This window comes from Macrobrachium nipponense, chromosome 8, assembly GCF_015104395.2.
Source record: "Macrobrachium nipponense isolate FS-2020 chromosome 8, ASM1510439v2, whole genome shotgun sequence".
Lineage (NCBI taxonomy): Eukaryota > Metazoa > Arthropoda > Malacostraca > Decapoda > Palaemonidae > Macrobrachium > Macrobrachium nipponense.
The window spans coordinates 7,115,034-7,133,949 of record NC_087203.1 but is presented as its reverse complement, the minus strand read 5'-3'; the positions used below and the strand labels follow the sequence as shown (position 1 = coordinate 7,133,949).

Below are 18,916 nucleotides of genomic sequence, written 5' to 3'. Positions count from 1 at the left end.
CCCGCAATGGTGCAATAAGTAAAATTATATTTATGCAGTATAGTACTGTAGAATTTACTGTACAGTAGTACTGTACAGTACATTGTAGTATTATAAATACAGGCAGTCCTCGGGTTACGACGGGGTTCCATTCTTGAGACGCGTTGTAAGCCGGAACTTCGTCAAAAATCCTAAGAAAACCTTGCTTTTAATGCTTTGGGTGCATTAAAAACTATGTAAACTGCATTTTTATTGCATTTTTCATTAAAAGAAACCCTTCAAATATTGATTAATTTGCATTTTTGGAGTCATATTTCTTCTGCCAGATCAGTGTTGTAAGTGCCGTATCCCTGGAGTGTGTCGTAAACCTGGAAATAATTTCTGACAAATATAATTGAAAAGCATTGTTACCTCGGAACTTCGTAAGCCAAACCTGTCATAAGTCAGGGACTGCCTGTACTGTTAAGTGAAAAAAGTCTACCTTTAATCCTTTGGGTGTTTTCCAAAGTATAATCCTTGTACAGTGGTACCTTGACCTGTGAGTTTAATTCGTTCCATGGCTGAGCTCGTAGCTCAATTTGCTCACACATCAAATCAATTTACCCCATCGAAAATACCTAAAATGCCCTTAATCCGTTCCAACCCTCAAAATGCCACCCCATATTTTTATGTTTCATGTTATTAAATAAGAAAATACATTTCTAAACAAATATTGTACAAAAACATAATAGAATATAAAGATATAATAAGGTTTTATACAGTGTACAGGTAGCTATAGTGTTCAAGTTACGATAATTCTTCTTGCGATAATCCAATTTTATGAGAGACCAAATTACAATAGCCTATTTTTATCCTATCTTATAGTTAAATAAGTTCAAAAACAGCAAAAGAGAATGACGAAAGTATGGTTTTCACTTTATACTCATTGCATAAATGTGTACAGCCATGGATAACCAAACAAGAAACAACTTTTTTCTAAATAGAACCGAATTGAATAGCAACATCCGTTTGGCTTGTATTTCAACCATTGTACTATAGTAAACAATTACCGTAGTTATTATAAATGATCAATAGGGAATAATGCTCTTAAATTTAAACCTAGTTGTAGTTGAAGCTGAGAAAACTGTTCAAGTTACTAATAACCATTATCGTGCATCGGCAACAAGGATATAACTCGAGTAAATGTATGCCATCAAACACAACCATATATAAAATTGAGATAAAATCATTTTAATCAAAACTACTGTGCTTGAAAGAACACATTTTACTGTTGGTTTCACGCCGATAAAAGATAACTAACAAAGTTTGTATTTTGATGATATAAAGGAAAATTGCGAATGGAATCACGTAATCTTTGTATTCAATAAACATGCCATCAATGTAATCTGTTAACGAAAAAAAAATTTAGTTCACAATCACAACGAGATGTATTCAAGTCATATTTCCACCTAAAAACACGCTGTATAAGGAAAATTGACCTGGTCTCATATAAGTCAAGTATCTAGATATTAGTTTATGCTAACTAGAAGCAAGAAAATTTGCTCAGAATTGTGTTAGATATGGCAAAACAAACTTGTATTCCCCATGAGCTGATTTCCAAACCAAAACATTGACCGCTATGTTAGTAATATTTTATAATAATACAATAATATGAGAATACATACAATGTTATTGGATACAGTGAAATAATGTATAACTTTTTAAAAGATTTATGGAAAAGATGCATATTTACTTTTTGTTCTTTGCTTATCTTCATTTTCGTCACTATGCCATCTACGTAGCAGCGGCATCTCGAACTCATACGTACCTCAAGGTTTTACTTATGTAACAAAGCAAATAAATTGACCGATTTGCATAGTTGTATTTTCCACAGTTGTATTTTGAACAGTGAAACCTCTACATACGAAAGTCCCTACGTACAAAAAATCCAGGTTACGAAAGCAAAGACGAAGATTTTTTTTGCTTCTGTGTACGAAAATAAATCAGGTTGCGAAAAGGTGTATGTAGTATTGTAAACCGAAATTTGCCCCGGCCACCATCCTCCCGCTCTCCCATTGGTTCCTGATGCTAGTCACTGCAGTAAGATCCTGCTCTCTTACTGGTCAGCATCTGTCCCATCATGACCTACATAAAGGCGTCCCTCGACCATTTCGTCGCATCAGCGTTATCGTACACACCTAGAATTCGTTCGTTCACATAGATTTCGTTTGTTAACGTAAATTCGTGTTAGTGATTTCACTTTCTTTGTATATTGTAAGTTACTTTATTGTGATGTGTGTGAACTTAATTATATTTACGTTATTATCTATGGTTCCCAAGAATGTTGCTGAAGTTCACGGAAAGAAGAGGATGCTTTCTATGGAGACAAAGATGGAGATAATTAAAAAATATGAAGCTGGCATGCGGCTGAGTGTGATCGCTAAGGAATATGGCCGAAATCTATCGACGATAGATTTCGCCATCAAAGCAGCTACACCTTCCAAGGGCGTGACTATTTTGTCCAACAAGAGGAGCCACGTGCATGATGAGATGTAGAGGCTGCTTCTGTTATGGATTAAGGACAAAGAAATCGCTGGCGATGCGATAACCGAGACGGCAATCTGCCAGAAGGCCAGCGCTATTTTCGGTGACCTGAGTGCCCAGGCCGAAGACGACGCAGGAGAATGGACATCGAAGGCAACCCCAGACTTCAAGGCTTCTCGGGAGTGGTTTGATAAATTTTGTAAACGGACTGGCATCCATTCTGTGGTGCGGCATGGGGAGGCTGCCAGCTCGGACACAAAAGCGGCAAATGCCTTTGTTAAGGCATTAGACGAGATGACAGTCAAGGAAGGCTACAGTTCTAAGCAAGTCTTCAACTGTGACGAGACGCCTTTTTTGGAAAAAATGCCTCGTCGGGCGTACATCACAGAGGAAGAGAAGAAGCTACCCGGGCATAAGCTTGTGAAAGACTGCCTTACTCTTGCACTTTGTTCTAATGCCAGTGGGGATTGTAAGGTGAAGCCCCTACTTGTGTATCATTCAGAGACTCCTCGAGCCTTCAAGGCCCACAAAGTGCTAAAGGAGAAGCTTCCGGTGATGTGGATGGCTAATGTGGAAGCCTGGGTGATAAGACTTTTGTTCACTGAGTGGGTAAATCTGTGTTTCAGCCCAACAGTGAAGAAATTCTTGGATGAGAAGCGTCTCCCTCTGAAATGTCTGCTGTTGTTGGACAATGCCCCTGCTCACCCTCCTGGCCTTGAGGAGATATCCTAGCTGAGTATTCTTTCATCAAGGTTCTTTGTCTTCCGCCTAACACCACCCCTCTCCTCCAGCCCATGGACCAGCAAGTGATATTGAACTTCAAGAAGCTGTATACAAAACATCTTTTCAAGAGGTGTTTCGACATCACTGATACACAAACCTCACCTTGCGTGAATTTTGGAAGGAGCATTTTGATATTGTCATATGCATCCAACTCATCGATCAAGCTTGGCAGGAGGTTTCGAGGCGAACCTTGAATTCTTAGTGGAGGAAACTCTGGCCTGATGCTGTATCTGCCCGAGACCTCGAGGGATTCAATGTGGGGGAAGTTGATGCAGATTCAGAAACAGTTGACGATCCTGAAACTGTTTCGCAACCAGATCTTGACGAGATCGTTGCACTCAGCAAGTCCATGGGGCTGGTCGTCGACGAGGACGACATCAATGACCTCGAGGAGCACCAAGAGGAGCTTACGACAGATGACCTGAAGGAGTTGGAGGCCATACAACACAACATTGTTCAAGAAAAGTTCTCTAGCAGCGGCGAGGAGGAGGAGGAGGACCTTATGACAATGGCAGAAATTAAGGATGTTCTGGCTGCTTTTCATAAAGTGCAAACATTTGTAGAAAAGAGACACCCCGAAAAGGCTTACACAGGTCATATGCTTGCCCAGTTTGGTGACGTTTGCCTGAGTCGTTTCAGGAACATTTTGAAAAGCAGGCAGAAGCAATCTTCTTTGGATGGTTATTTTTTACAGAGGCCTTTAGTAGTAAGCAAACAGGAAGGTCCAAGTGATATGAAAAAAGCAGAAAATTGGAAGTGGTGAAGAAATTGAAATTTATTAAAAAACGTAAAGTAAAAAAAATAGACAAAAATATAAAAATCAGAAAAAGGCAAAAAAAAAAGAAATTTAGTTTTAAGTTTTTCGTAAAGTTAATTGTTAGTGTTTTCTGCCATTTGTTAATGCATTTCGTAAAGTTTAATGTTAATGTTTTTTGCCATTTTTTAATGTGTTTCATAAGGTTAAGTGTTCATGTTTTCTGCCATTTGTCCTCCTCCACTGTCGCCACTTTCAGACATCGCCTCTCTCGAAAGGTAAGGTTTCACATTTTACTACATATGTACGTACATGTACATACAGTACTTTTTGTACCCTGTACACTAATACACTTTATTTACAGGTCAGTCACAGTTACGTTAGGTACTGAATGGTCCAAATTGTTGTATTTCATTGTTTATTGGTCAATTTAGCTTTATTATAAAATTTACTGTGGTGTTTTTGTAGGGCTTGGAATGAATCAGGCAATTTATATGTAAAATGTAGTTCTAGATACGAAAAAATCAGGTTGCAAAGGCTGCTTCGGAACGGATTAATTTCGTAACCTGAGGCACTACTGTACTTTTATCCCATGGAAAAAACAAATAAATTGCAGCACTGTAAAGCCGAATGTGTACTCGAGTTTTGTCTTTTAAAATCAATTTATGCAACAATTGTAAATATAATTTATGTTGTAAAAACATGATTTAATGATTTAAATTAAAATTTTATTATTTGGGTGTGACTGAACAACCTATTCTTTTCATCATGTGAAGGGCTGTTACCAAGACTTCAAGTGGACATGCGTACTGCCACTGTATCATATTTATGTACAAAAATAAAAAAAATACCATGTACAGGCGGTCCCCGGGTTACGACGGGTCCGGCTTACGACATTCCGAGGTTACGACACTTTTTTCTTAAATATTAATTGAAAAATCCTTGCCTTGGGTTACCGACGTTTGTTCCGAGGTTACGACGCTGACGCTTCCGACGCTCCGAGTTAACGACGCTTTTAAAAAACGCATACTATGATAAGAATCCTTTATAGTTTAGCACAGTATATTAATAAAAATAAGTTTTTGGTTAGATTACAACAAAAATTTTGAGGTTATGATGATTTTCGACACTTTTATGTCATATTTTTTTTATTTTTTTTAGTGACGCCTCATATGTGGAACTAGTTTCCGAGCGAATGAATACACTAGCTTGGGATGCGCAGTTTATAACAGTCCAAAAGCGCAAATAATGAAAAAATCATTGCTTGTTTCCAGTATACATAATTAACAAAACTAAGTTTCTGGTTAGATTACAATGCAAATTCCAAGGTTACGACGGTTTTTTATGCCTTTTAACGATACCTCATACGCAGAACTATGTTTCTGAGCGAGGGCGCATAATTAATTTACGCTTATTATTAAACTGTATGGTAACCATAGTCAAGGATAAGGAACGCATTCTCAAACAGTATACATATCCTTTAATACAAACAGCAAAATATCATTGAAACATTATTTCACTTAAAGAATCCATTTATACTCTACTTAGACTTGGATATGAAAACCATAGTTTCTCTCTTTCTCTATCTCTCTCTCTTTGTATTTTCCGACAAAAATAATCACTAATTAGTGTATTTTGATGTTTATTTTCATGACAAAATACATTTTTATAATACAAAAATGATTTACTAATTTTCAAATATTAATTTTGGTTAATACTGTATTAGTAAGTTTTAAATTTTAATTTCAGTTGAAAATGATATCAATAAAATAAAAATAAGTCCAATCTCTCTCTCTCTCGCCTCTCTCTCTCTCGTCTCTCTCTCTCTCTTATCTCTCTCTCTCTCTCTCTCTCTCTCTCTCTCTCTCTCTACTACAAAGGATGGTATGTTTTTTGTATGATAAAATAAATGAGTTACATTTTCATTTTCAAAATATTAATACAGTAGACCCTTGACTCACGAACGCATTGACCCATGTACAACTCGATCCCCGACGACCAAAATTATAGGTAAAAAATTTCACCCATTTGACCTACGAACTAACTTTGAGATTATCGAACAAAAAAAAATGCGGAAAAATAAAAATTCGTTTTGGGTCATGAACTAATTTTGGAGACATGAACATTTGAAAAATGCTGCGGAATTTCTGGAAAATAACAATTCACTTTTGTTTCACAAACTAATTTTTAGACACAACATTTGCAAAAATGCGCGAAATCGCCCAGCACACGTGAGAGCGTTTGAGTTGCCATGGGAACAGCCATCCTCCAGCCGCCCACGCACGGCGTCACCCACCGCATCGCTCTTTGTCTCATCTCATTGTGTACAAGACGTTCGTCAATTCGCTTAGCATTTTTTGCGCTAAAACTTGTGATTTTCTTCATAATGGGCCCTAAGAAAGTGAAGAGTGGTGGTGAAAGTAAGAAAGTGAAGAGTGATGGTGAGAAGAGGGTGCAGAGGAAGATAACCATTGAAATAAAGAAAGAAATTATAGAAAAGTTTGAACGTGGTGTTCGCGTGACGATATCGCAAGTGAGTACAAGATGGCCAAGTCGACAATTTCGACAATTTTGAAAAACAAGGATGCCATTAAAGAAGCAAATGTTGCGAAGGGAGTGACAGTACTAACCAAGATGAGATCGCAAACCCTCGAAGAGGCAGAAAAATATTTTGAAGTGGGTACATGAGAAACAGATGGCAGGTGATAGTGTAAACGAGCCGATCATCTGCGAGAAAGCTCGGCAAGTGTATCAGAGTTACGTACCGCACATTAAATTCTGCGTGCGGAAACTTTGGCCCCAGTGCGTACTGTCCGTGACTTTGAGGGCTTCGATGCAGAGATTGTGCAAGAAATTGTGTCCATGGGCAACAGTATGGGTCTACAAGTCAACGACGAAGATGTTGAAGAATTGGTCGCTGAACATTCAGAAGATTTGACTGCGGACGAACTTGTTCAACTCCACAAAGAGCAGCAGGAGCAACTTGCTCGGAGCAATCAACTGACGAAGAGGAGGCTGGGGAGGAAGTTACAGATGTCAGCAGTGATGTGATAAAAGCCACATTGGGAAAGTGGAATGATGTCCAGTGTCTTCCTTGAATTGTATCATCCGGACAAAATTGTTATGAACAGATCGTGAATATGCTCAATGAAAATTTAATGAGCCATTTCAGAAAAGTTATGCAAGGAAGGAAAAGGCAACAGACATTGGATAAGTTTGTGATTAAACGTTCACAAAACAAAAAAACCTAGAAGAGTTGAATCTCCGGAACGAGATCTCCCCGACCTGGAGGGTGGGGGAGGGTCTCCTTCCGCACAATAACCTCCTCCCCACCCCACCCCCACCCTCCTCTTCTCTTGTCCGTCAAGCCAGAAGTCTCGCCAGTCGTAGTAAGTGTTCACTTTACAAACGTTTTTATAGTGTTTAGTTTACCATTTTAAATTATATTATTAGATATATTAAGGTTTTTTTACACTGACTTTTACATTATCTGTGTAAAATAAGGCAAAATATACATAATATATATTGGTTCGTAGGGGTCGAGAACCATTAATATTATTCCCATTAAACCTTATGGGGAAAATGTTAGCTCCGAGTCACGAACAATTTGGAACACGACCAAGGTCTAGGAACGGATTGTGTTCGTGAGTCAGGGTCTACTGTATTAATTTATACAGCAATAATATCAATTCATTAAAGAAAATACCATAGTGAATTAGTAAGATTTTAGCTTATACACGTATTTAAAAAAATTATGGAAGAATGAAGGAATCCCAGTCTTCTTCCAGTAACCCTTTCTCGAGATCCAGGTACTAAAACTGTCCAGATATATCAGTTCTGTGACAGCCGGGAGGGGGAAGAGCTGCAGTGTTGCAATCACGTGTTCCGGGGATTTTCCCCCCCCCCCCTCTCTCTCTCTCTCTCTCTATCCTCTCATCTCTCTCTCAATCTACTCTCGTCTCTCTCTCTCTCTCTCTCTCTCTCTCTCTCATTTACTGAGACTCGAGATTTTTTCATACTTGTACTATTTGTTTTTAATACTTTCAAATAATAATAATAAATAATAACCTAACGTAATTACAAAATTCATATGTGATAGTATTTTAAAGAAATACAATACGTTCTAATCTATCCATGTCACTTTTAATTAAGGTTAACTCTCAATATATGGGAAAGACAAAAAACTAGGAAAAATATATGAGAAATATAGTAACTCAGAATGTGAACTAATAGCGGTAGAATTTGAATCTGAAAAATTAATGAACATAGTATATATAGACCTCCAATAATACTAAAAGAGTTTGACTTAATAATAGAAAAATTGGATGATATATGTAGAAATCACAAGGACTGGACTATTCTCCTATCTGGAGACTTCAACTTTCCTTTCGTAGAACTGGAAAGAACGAATAGGAGATTGTGGTATGTACTTATACATATAAAAAAAGAGAGTAATAGTAGTGCAGAAGATAGAGGCAATTCGAAAGCTATTAGATATGCTACTAGAATACAACATTCACAAATAAATCACCTGCCAACAAGAAAGGAAAGGAAAATACTTTAGACCTAGTATTTGTGAACGAGATGAATTTATGTTAAAGAAATAATAGTTATAATGCGAGTATTTCAGACCATAATGTCATAGAATTAACAGTCCATTCCAAAGCAAGTGAAAACAGAGATAAGCAAGAAATGAAAAGTGGGAAGGATATGGAAATACAACTTCTACAGTAAAAATATAAAATGGTCAGAAATAATGAAGAATTAAACAAAGATTGGGATGGGAACATTTTACGTAAGTGATGACATAAAGGTAAATACGGAGATATTATATAAATATTAGAGAAAATAGTGGATAAATATAGACCCGAAGAAGATAAGTAAACATCAGTCATGCAATACCAAGAGACAAAAGGATCTTGTTCCAGAAAATCAGAAAGTGGAAAAAAAGAAAAGGTCTTGCAAAAGAAAAAAAAAATGCATGGAAAGTTATAGAACTAAAAGTAAGATAGAAAAAATGCAGAACAAAAGATTATACAATCAAAAGAAAATGAAAAACGGGACTTGGAAGAAAAAAACCCTATTAAATATCAAGCAAAATCCCAAACTATTATACTCATATGCGAAGAAGATGAATAAAAGAAGAATAGAAATAGGCCCTCTAAGAATTGAAGGGAGATTAACGAATGAAAAAAAGAAATTTGCAACATATTGGCAGAAACGATATAATAGAGAATTCACCCCTAGAATAGATAATGAAGATAATGATATAGAAGTAAGGGATGAAAATAGTGAATATTTAGCTGACATAGATATTAATGAAGGCTGATATTGTGCAGGCCTATTAATGAAATTAAAAATGGAGCTGCTGCAGGGCCGATGGAGTGCCTGCTATTTTGTTAAAGAAAGTAGTTCATTCTATCACAAAGCCACTTGCAATATTATTAAGACAAAGTGTAGATACAGGCAAGATTATGATGAGCACAAATTAGCATATATTACCCTTACTTTCAAAAGTGGATCAAGACTAGAGGCAAGTAATTATAGGCCTGTGAGTCTAACATCACATATTATGAAAGTGTATGAAAGGGTAATGAAGAAAACAAAAATATTATGAAACATTTAATAAAACAAAAAATAATTTGTTTAATAAAGGACAACATGGTTTCGTACCCGGAAAAAGTACACAAACCCAACTGTTAGTCCACCGTGAGAACATATTCAAAAATATGAAAAAGCGGAAATGAAACAGATGTGGTTTATTTAGACTTTGCAAAAGCTTTTGACAAAGTAGACCATAATATATTAGCGAAAGAAAATTAGAAAACACAATATCGTGGATAAAGTAGGAAGATGGTTAAAAGAATTTTTACACAACAGAAAACAGATAGTTATTGCAAACGACGAGAAATCGGATGAAGCCAAGGTAATATCCGGTGTGCCGCAAGTTACGATGTTAGCTGCAATACTGTTTGTTTATTATGATTGAAGACATAGGACAGTAATGTTAAGGATTCGGTAGTGAGTAGTTTCGCAGATGACACAAGAATAAGTAGAGAAAATTACTTGTGATGAAGATAGGAACGCTCTACAAAGAGACCTTAACAAAGTATATGATTGGGCAGAGGTAAATAGGATGGTATTTAACTCTGATAAATTTGAATCAATAAATTATGGAGACAGAGAAAGAAAGCTATATGCATATAGGGGACCTAATAATGAGACAATCACAAATAAGGAAGCAGTTAAAGACCTTGGTGTGATGATGAATAGGAACATGTTATGCAATGATCAAATAGCAATTCTGTTGGCAAAATGTAAAGCAAAAATGGGAATGTTGTTACGGCACTTCAAAACAAGAAAAGCTGAACACATGATTATGCTTTATAAAACATATGTTCGTAAGTCCACTTGAATATTGCAATATGATATGGTACCCACACTATCAAAAGGATATTGCACAAATAGAGAGTGTACAAAGGTCCTTTACAGCTAGAATAGAAGAAGTTAAAGACCTTGACTACTGGGAAAGACTACAATCCTTAAAATTATATAGTCTTGAAAGGAGAAGAGAACGCTACATGATAATTCAGGCATGGAAACAGATAGAAGGAATAGCAGAAAATATCATGGAACTAAAATATCAGAAAGAGCAAGCAGAGGTAGATTAATAATGCCCAAAACTATACCAGGAAAAATAAGGAAAGCACACAGGACATTAATCCACTACGCACCGCATCGATAATGCAGCGTCTATTCAATGCGTTGCCAGCTCATCTGAGGAATATATCAGGAGTGAGCGTAGATGTGTTTAAGACTAAGCTCGACAAATATCTAAACTGCATCCCAGACCATCCAAGATTGGAAGATGCAAAATATACCGGAAGATGTACTAGCAACTCTCTGGTAGACATTAGAGGTGCCTCACACTGAGGGACCTGGGGCAACCCGAACAAGATGTAAGGTCTGTAAGGTCTGTAAGGTCTCTCCTCTCTCTCTCTCTCTATCTCTCTCTCCTCTCTCATCTCTCTCTCTCTCTCTCTTTTGCCACACAAGATGATTAAGTGTCATAGTGGTAACTCCCTCCCTCTCTTTCGCTGGAAGCGTTATAAGTATTTTTTGTGGGAAGGGGGGGAGAGAGAACAGAGAGAGATAAACACATCTCTCTCTCTCTCTCTCTCTCTCTCTCTCTCTCCTCTCTCTCTCTCTCTCTCTCTCTCTCTCTCTCTCTCTCTCTTTTACGAGATGAAAGAAATTTTTTTATAGGTACTAGTATGTAAAATGTTTATTGATAATTTCAGTTATTTAATGATAATAATAATAATAATAATCATAATAATAATAAAGGGATTTTGACGTAAGGAAAAATCTATTTCTGGGCGATTGGATCGTGTCGCCAGCGAAATATCCTTTAATCTATTATTTCTAGGGTAAATGTACTAACACATACCAGAGAATAAATAAATAAAGAAAAAGGTCAGTATAACTGACTCGCTACCCTCCAAGAGGGTGTTCGGTATGAACACTATGGCGAGTGAGACCACTACCACGAGCCAAATGCCAATAGAATTCTCCCACTACAAAATCCCTCCAAGAGGGGAGCCGACCCACAGAGTGGGCAGCTAGTACTACTACTACTCCATCCATGCTGCCGACTGCTGCGCCTCTGGTGGCCATCCTGAAGTTAGCAGACAATCTTGGGCGAAGGGATGGGTAGGGCGGGATTTCGCTGGCGACACCGAGCCAATCGCCCAGAAATAGATTTTTTCCTTACGTCAAAATCCCCTTTTTTCTGGGCTCAGCTCGTGTCGCTGCGCGAAATCGTACCAGAGAAATAGCACAAGATTGTAAACAAAATTAATAAAATAAAATAAATTAGGTCTCAAAATAAAAGATAAAATAAAATTAAAAGAATATAATTGCCAAAAGGATACATATACACAGTGATACAAAAATAGAAATATGCATAAATTACACTTAATTCTAATAATATTTCTTAACTTAAGGTAATTTACATATACAGAGGGTAAAAAATGGCTTTACTATGTATCAAAAAGGTATCTGTGTAAAGGTATGTATCAAGATTTCAAGCAATTTCAGCAATAATATAATAAGATGAATAAACAACTCAACAATAATAATATATAAAGGAATGTATATGACTTAATATACAAAACCCGTAACCATTACAATTAAGATGTATCCCCTAGCATAAAAATAAGGGGATAACATCCATGAGATCAATATCCGTAATCACCTGTGAGTGTCCCTAAAAAACAAAAAAATAAGGGACACCACCATCATCATCAAAAGCAGCTAAGACACAAGGTGACCGTAAATGAACAAGGCAGGAATAGACGAACTGTTGGGTGAGGCAGGTAGAAAGGAGGACTGGATCTTCTACTAAAGATTAGTTAGAGTCAGGGGAAACTATGTTACCCGCTGCTACTGCTGAAAATTTCAGAGCTTCCAAGGACTTAAGGTAATGACGTTTGAACACTGTCGGCGATTTCCATCCAGTATACTTTTCAACTCATCGAAGTTCATATGTTGGAAATAGTTAATTGAGGTGGCTACTGCCCTGACATCATGTGCTTTCGGGAAAGAGTCAGGATTGGCTTGTTTAATGAAGTACAGGATTTGTTGCCTGATGCCTTTAATAGATAAAGTTCCACCTTTTTCCCTCTTAAAGAGGGGACCCGATGAGGATGAGGAGGTCCTGGACAGAAAGGCTCGTAAGGCTGAAACTGGGCAAAGAGATACATCTTGTGGAAGGGGTAGTACCTTCCAAGGTTCCCACCTCATCAAAGGATCTTCATTCTTTGCTATAAAGCTACGTTCCGGAGAAAGTAGTACTTCCCCGTGGGGAGGAATTGAATATGATCCGGTATCTCTGGATAAAGCCCGACAGTTCTGAAATTCTTGCTCCTGAAGCCAAGCTTAATAAAAATAGAGTTTTTCTTAAGAGCATTATAAACGAGCATGTGTCATTATCGGTTTCTGAAGCCAGTTTTAGAACATCGTTTAAGAACCATGATACTGACGTAGGCCTTACAGAAGGTCTAAGTCTAGCACATGCCTTGGGAATAGACGAGAAGTAGGAATCCGTCAAGTCTATGTTGAATCCAAATTGAAAAATCTTTTTCAAGTGACTTGTTTGTCGTAATCGTGCTAGCTGCTAAACCTTTTTCAAATAGGGATCTGAAAAAGGATTATAGCTGAATTAATTGTCATGATTCTAATATCTGATTCTCTCAGGAAGATTGCTAACTTTTGACAGCAGCATCATACTGTCTCAAAGTTGAATCCCTTTTATTCGGGTTCCAAGAAGAGAATATTCTGAGGGTCAATATTCGCATCTCTTTTCGCTGCAAACTTCATGAAAATCCCATAAGGTTAGGGTTTTGAGAATCCCATGAGGAAGCGAACACAGTCTTCGTTTGTACTGACTGGGAGAGCCCTGGGGATTGGGGATCCGAAGAGGACGAAGACCCAGTTCCAGAATTAGGGGATACCAATTGCTCTTCGACCAGTCTGGGGCTACTAGAGCCACTTGACCCTTGAATGTCCTGAGTTTGTTTAACACTTTCATGAGAAGATTCACTGGAGGAAAGACATAAATCTTCTCCCATTTGTTCCAGTCTAGAGCCAGGGCCGTCCGTGGCATAGGCCAAGAGGGTCCAGGTTGGGGGCTACATAACACGGGAGTTTGTGGGTTCGCTTGAGATGCGAAGAGATCCACCTGTAACCTGGAACTCTCTGAAGGATCCATTGGAACGAACTGTTGTCCAGTGACCATTCCGACTCTAGGGGCACTGATCGGGATAGAGCATCTGCTATGACGTTTCTCACTCCAGCTATATGATTGGAGGAGAGATGCCAACTGAACTTGTCTGCCAGGGAGAAGATGGCTACCATGACATGATTTAGATGACGTGACTTGGAGCCTCCTCTGTTTATACAATGTACTACCACTGCGCTGTCCCGGACTAGCTTTATGTGGGAGTACCTTGGTGGACGTAACCTTTTTAGAGTCAAGAACACTGCCATTGCTTCCAGTACGTTTATATGGAAACTGACGGAACTGAGGTGACCACGTTCCTTGAACCTTTTTGAACTGGGAATACCCTCCCAACCGCTTAAAGACGCGTCTGTGTGGATGGTGATCCCTGGTGGAGGGAACTGAAGGGTGGGCTGACACCGACAAGTTCTTGACTTTCGCCCACGGCCGAAGTCGATTCTTTAGAATCAGAGGGACTGAGGATAATTTGTCCCTGGACCTGACATTTGCTCGTGAGCGCCAGATTCTGGTTAGGTCTTTCAGTTTGGCTTTCATTAGGATGTTCGTCACTGATGCAAACTGGAGTGAACCCAGGATCCTTTCCTGAGTCCTTCTTGACGCCAGTTTTGTGACTTAGAAATTGCTTGACTGACTTCGCTATTTCCTTCCTTTTGATGATGGAATCGACAGAGTATGGGAGGATAGATTCCATTGAATGCCCAGCCACTGAAAGTTTGACTCTGGAGTGAGTCTTGACTTGGTCCTGTTTATCTTGAAGCCTAGATATTCCAGGAACTGAATCACTTTCAGTGTTGCTCTGTTGCATTCCTCGACTGTTGAAGCCCAGATCAACCAATCGTCGAGATACGCTACTACCATAATCCCTTGTGACCTGAGTTGTTGCACTACCACTTCCGCCAGCTTCGTGAACACTCTGGGTGCTACGTTGAGCCCGAAAGGAACTACCTTGAAGGAGAATGTCTGGTCGCCTATCTTGAAGCCCAGATACGGACGGAAGTGTCTTGCAATAGGGATATGATAGTAAGCGTCTGTAAGATCGATAGAGGTGGTGACGGCCCCACGGGGAAGTAAGGTCCGCACCTGCGAGATCGTGAGCATCTTGAACTTGTCGCAGCGAATGGCTAAGTTTAAGCGGGACAAGTCTAAGATTACCCTTCTTTTTTGTGAGCCTCTTTGGCACGCTGAACAAGCGACCTTGAAATTTTAATCTTTTGACTCTCGCTATAGCTCCTTTCTGAAGGAGATCCTCTGGCGTACTCGTCAATTCCTTGAAGGAAGTTGACTGAAACCCCCCCCCCCGGTCCCCTGGATGGAGGTGGGTTCGCTAACCAGCTCCAACCCAGGCCTTTTGAGACAATGCTCTGAGCCCACTTGCTGAAGTTCCACCGGTGGCGAAAGTGAAACAGCCTCCCTCCTACCTGAATATCCTCATTGGTTCTGGTATCCTCCTCGGCCTCCTCTGAAGTGTTTTCCCCTATTAAAGGGACCTCCCGATCCTCTCCCACGAAAGGAACGCTTACCTCTGCCTCCCTTACCCGAGCGGTCATATTTCTGTGAGGCTTGACCCTCGAAGACCTGGTTGTAGGCCGGAGAGAGGGCATAAGAGGTGGAGGGCTGAGGCTGAGGAGAGATCACATAAATCGGCTGTGACTGAGCCTTTGAGGTGGAAGGTTGGGCTGTTTGCACTAAAGGAACAGCTGGAACTTGCTGAGAGAAGCGTGGCTGCTTCTTCTGGTAGGGCTGGAACCGTCTAGGTTTCCTTTGAGCCTTACCCTTACCGGCTTGGTCTTGTCGTCTCTTGGCCGTAAGACCCCAACGTCTTTAGGCTCTGGTTCAATCTTGTAGCCTCTGACTGAACCTCCTTAACCATTGCTTCTGGGAAGAGGTCTGCTCCCCAGATGCTTGACATGAGCAACTTATTCGGCTCGTGCCGAATTGTTGCCTCTTGTAGGACATGCTTCCTACAATTTGTCCTAGCAGTGGCGAACTCAAACATGTCAGACTGGCAACCGTTTGAGTCAGAGATTTGGTAAGAAGCTTGAAGAGCGGTTCCGACCCGTAGGCAATGGTAGCCCACCTCGGTCATAGCCATGGAATTAATAGACCTGGCTAATCGCTATTTTGGCATCAAATTCCGCTTGAATAAGGCGGCTATCTGGAAGCCTAGGTAGCTTCTCACCAACTGCTCCATAGCACAGTCTGGTTTGAGTTTGCCAGCTGAGAAGGTGTTAGGCAAATCTTCCCATAATTCACCGGCTGAAGGAAGCAACGGAGATGTAGGATCTGCTTCCTTCAGTTGAGGCATGGAGTCCCCCTTCTGGGCTGCTGGAATAGTCGTCGTCGCGATCTTTGTCAGGAAAGGGAGCGGAGTACTCTCTTCCATCGTAAAGATCGTAAACGGACTTTTAAAGGGTTGGATTTTCGTATTGGAACAATCCATGTCCTCCTAGGCACCTGAGCCATTCTCTTTGAGCCTGGTTCACGTGAATAGAGGACTGTCTCCTTTGGAACTTTATCATCCGAGTCATGGCTGTGGCTGTGAGCTGGCGTAGTCCGATAAAACGGGGCTGAAGGTCTCCTTCAGGGTAGAAACTCGTGAAGTCCGTCAATCCTCCGAGGTTCCACAGTTCCGGGATAGAGATTGAGTCCCGTCTTGGAAGGGGGCGTATGACGCTACTCTCCACGGGTTGTTCATTGAGAACGGAGGTAGAGAGTCATACGGGGGAAGTTGGGCTCCACCTGTGCTGAAAGGCGGAGGAGAAGTCAGAGGAGCTTGGCTCAGTCCGGCTATGATGTTGTCCTGAGAAGTAATTCTATCAGACAACCGAGAGATCATTTGTTCCATGCTATTTTTCAGAGACCCAACCAGATCTCCCACCTGTTGTAGCAGACCAGCGTTGGAGTCCAAAGCCGGAGCTGCAGCGGAGGTGGAAGGGTGGCTCTGAACTGGAACCAAGGGTAGTGAGACTGACGACTCCGCTGGAGTACGAGATCTCTCCCTGGAGGATCTACTCCTCGAGGACTTAGAGCCGGACCCATAGAAGGCTTTTAGTTCTCTCTGCTCCGAGGTTCCTAGTCGGAGACTTACGAGAGGAGGATGAAGCCGAAGCCGTCTTTTTAGACGACGACGACGTCTTCGTCAAGGTTTTCACCGCTTGACCTTTGACCTTAGGTCTAACTGAAGCGTCAGGAGAAGTATAAAGTTCATTACCCGTAAAGCCTTGGAAGGATGGAGAGGTTGCAGGAGTAGAAGAACCAGTTGCACCCAAGGGTGTCCCTTGGGTGTCCAATGAACTTAGCCTCGACCAACAGGTCGTCTACACCTACCATAGGTTCCACATTATGTCAACGTCGCGACTCGAGGAGATGTCCTGGCCTTGGTCCGACAACGAGCAGCCAGCTGTTGCTGATGAAGGCGATAGTCGGGGCCGCCTCTGCTGGGTCGACGTAGCCTGTCGCCTTGCCTCCGGGAAGATTAGTACCGCCAAACCTCTTCTCAAGGATGTAAGGCATACCCTTGGCGGCGTTCTTCCCGAAAACCGCCCGACCCAGGCCCGCAGGGTTGCCAATGCGGTATCCCTCACAGCCGGAGCATGGAAGAGAGGGTATTGATTAGATTTAAGTAATAACTTAAAACTAAAATTAACTTAAAGCTTAACTTAAAATTATAGGGGCTATAAGATCCCTTGAATTTTACCTTAAGTTAGTAATTGATGCAAAACTTAAGCACTAAAACAAAAGAGAACCAGTACCGGAGTTGGGAATACTTACCCGTCTAAGAGCTGGCTCACCAGATCGTAACAGATGGTACACGTCTCGTGGTACCAGACCTGGATGTCCCCGTGCGGAGTCGCGCAGGAGCATGGGACCGGCAAACTTCTGTCCACAAGGGTCTTGAAGTGTAGCGGCGCATCCCGGATGCTCACAGTTGGTGGTTCTGTAAGTGGAAAGACACATGAGTATCTTAAAGACTATCACTTACAGGCTAAAGGACAGAAGAACTCCGTTGCATGCCGGAGCTCGGAAAAAATTTGGGCATAACCCCTCCCTTAATCGCCTGAATAGGCTATAACCCCGGAGAGATCCGAGACAGGTAAGGGAGGGGGATGGTTTAAGGTACTTAAAGATAAAACTTATAGTTTAACCTAATAAAACTTAAACCTAAAACTCGAACGTACCGGACTAAGTCCAGTGCGTGGCGGAGTGTTGTAACTCAGCGAGACGGAGAGGTTAGCAGGGACCAACTGTATGTTCCGGTCCACTCTGCTGGGTGGACTAGCACCTTTCCGCTGGATGCCAGGACTCCGGTGGTAAAGGAGCCCTAGTAAGGTGGGAAAGAGCGAGAGGACATACAGGCTCAGGCTAGCAACGGAGCGACGGGGTAGCAACGGAGGGGGGAAAGGCCAGTCCCCCCCCCACGTTACCATCCGGCCGGACCGAGAAGCCGGAGAGGTCGAGTCCAGTCTGGGTCTGTCCCGTCCCTCTACTCCCTCCGCCCTCGGGGGGGAGAGAGGGAGGCAAGGCTCGGGTATGCGGGAGCGAGCATGGGGTAGGACCGACCACCCCCCCGACTCTATAGAAGAAAGCGGGAGGGGGGGAAGGTGACTGGACAGGCGTCTGGCTGCCTCGTGATCACGTAGTGACCACGGGGCGGTAAGAACAAAACAAAGACAACTAAGCCTAGGACAAACCAACTGATCAGAGGAGATGCTATCGGGAATGCAACCGAATGATGGAGCGGTAGCATATAGGCCCACTGGACCATAACCAACTGATCAGAGAGATGCTATAGGGAAGCAACCGAACTGATGAGCGGTAGCATATAGGCCCAATGGGCCATGACCTAGGCTAAGCAAGCCAGACGCCTAACTAACCTAAACAAATATCATATAAATAATTCAAATGAATAATAATGAAAGAAAGAAAACAAAAATAGTAGGAGAAAAAATCCAGGAGTGTACGACTAACCCGAAGGCAAGTCTACCACTCAAAGCTAGTCGGGGCCGATACTAAGAGCCGTGGCTAGGGTCTGGATAGAAGGAGCCTACATAAGGTAAAAGACATGCATGCATGAC

The 18,916-nt window shown here is 41.1% G+C and overlaps 1 protein-coding gene across 1 annotated transcript in view; it reads left to right on the top strand.

Moving 5' to 3' along the window:
• LOC135222605 (protein MON2 homolog) overlaps window positions 1–18,916 on the top strand; it is a 325,482-nt gene that overhangs the window by 275,146 nt on the left and 31,420 nt on the right.